General features: G+C 54.7%; 1 protein-coding gene across 1 annotated transcript in view; it reads right to left on the bottom strand.

The window, feature by feature from the left end:
* The window catches only part of ADA (adenosine deaminase), a 36,872-nt gene that overhangs the window by 9,547 nt on the left and 25,286 nt on the right, over positions 1 to 2,039 (bottom strand). The gene's annotated exons all lie outside the window — the stretch shown is intronic.

The raw sequence follows: 2,039 nt of genomic DNA, 5'->3' as shown, positions 1-2,039 counted from the left end.
ACCCCTGGGACTCAGACTTGAATCCCGGGTCCCACACTTATCTGCTGTGTGACCTGTTAATCACATTCTCTGACACACACATCAGAGGGTTATTGTGAGGGCAGATGAGTTAAATCTCATAAAACTCACCTGGGCCAGGGCTTGGAGCGGAACAGAAAAATGCTCAACTGTTTCATTGTTATTTCTGAGTGTTGGCTGCAGAAGCAAGGTGCAGACTAACCTGCAAGGGCTACTGTGAGTGTTGATCAAAGGACAGTGGACTGAGCCTTAGCGGCAAGTTTCTGCCACGAAGAGTGAAACCGGAACAATTACTAGAAAGCAGAACGTGTGAGGGAAGTGCCCTGGGGAAGCTGGCCACTGCCAGGAGGAGGGTCACTGCAAGTACCTGTGCCTTGGAGGGTGACAACGGGCAGCAGCTGCCTCTCCAGTGGGAACAGCCCTGGGGGGTGGAGTCAGCCTTGCTGCAAGGGGTGCCAGCCTCCCAGAGAGAGGGTGCCCGATCTCCGCCACAGCTGTGGCATGCATTCCTTCCACCGTGACTGACACTGTCCCCCAGGCACAGGGGAAACGGCAAATCCCTGCTGTCAGAGCCTACGGTCTAGCAAGAGACAGGCAAATAAATGAGTGAAATATGTCGTTGGTCACATGGTGAAAATCTCTATGGAGACACAGGACGCAGGGGAGGGGGGTACGGAATGGTAAGTGGGCGGGGCCTGCACGATCAGTAATAGGATCGGGGAAGGCCTCCCTGAAAGTGACATTTGAGCAGAGACATGAAGGAGGTGAGAAAGCAAGCCGCAGATGAGGGCTCTCATCTGACACCTGTGGATGCTGGCGGGGTGGGGAGAGGTCAGAGTCTCAAGCGGCTCTGAAGGAAATAATGTCTAACAGCCTGCTTGACTCGGGCCTTCAGGGGGCTGGGCCCCCTCTGCGTGTGGCCAGAGACAGGAGCAGCCTCAGGGGTGGCATGGAGAGATGCCTCAGCCTGCGTCTATGTTCTGGGGTGGGGCTGTCTTGGGAGGTGCGAGGCAGATGCCTCTAGGGAGGGGGCATGTGTCTGCCAGTGCAGCTGCTTACCAGGGGCAGGGCTGAGCCTAAAAGCCTCCAGCAAGAAGCCAGCCACCTTGGCACAACATCTTCCTTTGCTAGGACTTCTCATGTGTGCTTGGCCACTTACAGCAGCCAAAGGCCTCTGCCTGCCTCACACACCTTCACTGCTCCTCCAATAACGCATGCATGGCCCATCCTCCAAACCCTTCCTCAGGCCTAGCCCTCTGGACAATGCACGCCCTCTCCACCCCAAGGCCCGAGCCAGCCTTCCCTGACTGCTCCCAGCACCTTTGCCTCTTCCCCTCCTGAGCTCCCAGAGCACCGACATGCCTTGGGAAACTCTGCCTGGTGCCAAGAAGCTTGAGGTGGCATGGGGGCAAGAATCTGGACTTCACTCTCTGCCAGTTGTGGGGTCCTGGGCAAGCCCCTTCACTTCCCTGAGCCTTCATTTCCTCCTCTGGAAATGAGGAGCATGTCCCCCTAGCAGCCCTACTGATGACTACAAAACGTATAGTTCTGTGAGCTATCCATATATTGTATTTTGTCTGAGAGAGATTCTGCTATTAAAAAATGGAAGGAATGCAAAATAACAAAAGCACCAGTGTCTGGCTGTCAATAAAGGTAGCAATTGTCTGCATAGTAAGAGGGGGCTTGGTGAGGACAGTGCTGTGTTCACTCTAAACTCCAGCCCTAAGAGGTGGACGGGATCCCAGGCCCACTGTCTGGATGAGGGACTGAGGCCCAGAGAGGGTGAATTTGTCCAGTGTTATTTCCTGAAAGAGTGTGAGACTAGGATCTGTGCTCTTAACCCACACATTTTGTCACTTCTCTGTAGAAGTTGAAGGGATTTCAATTCATCACACCCACTTCCCGGAAGGGAAAACTGAGGCCCCAAAGCATAGAGAGTTCTGAGCAAGTATGTACGATGGTCAGAAGCAGAGCTAGGGCCTCCCGCCCCACAGGCTGAGGTGCAGGCCTGGTGCTGGCAG

The sequence above is a fragment of the Pteropus vampyrus genome, unplaced genomic scaffold (assembly GCF_000151845.1).
Source record: "Pteropus vampyrus isolate Shadow unplaced genomic scaffold, Pvam_2.0 Scaffold147, whole genome shotgun sequence".
NCBI lineage: Eukaryota > Metazoa > Chordata > Mammalia > Chiroptera > Pteropodidae > Pteropus > Pteropus vampyrus.
This window is presented reverse-complemented; position numbering and strand designations above follow the sequence as displayed.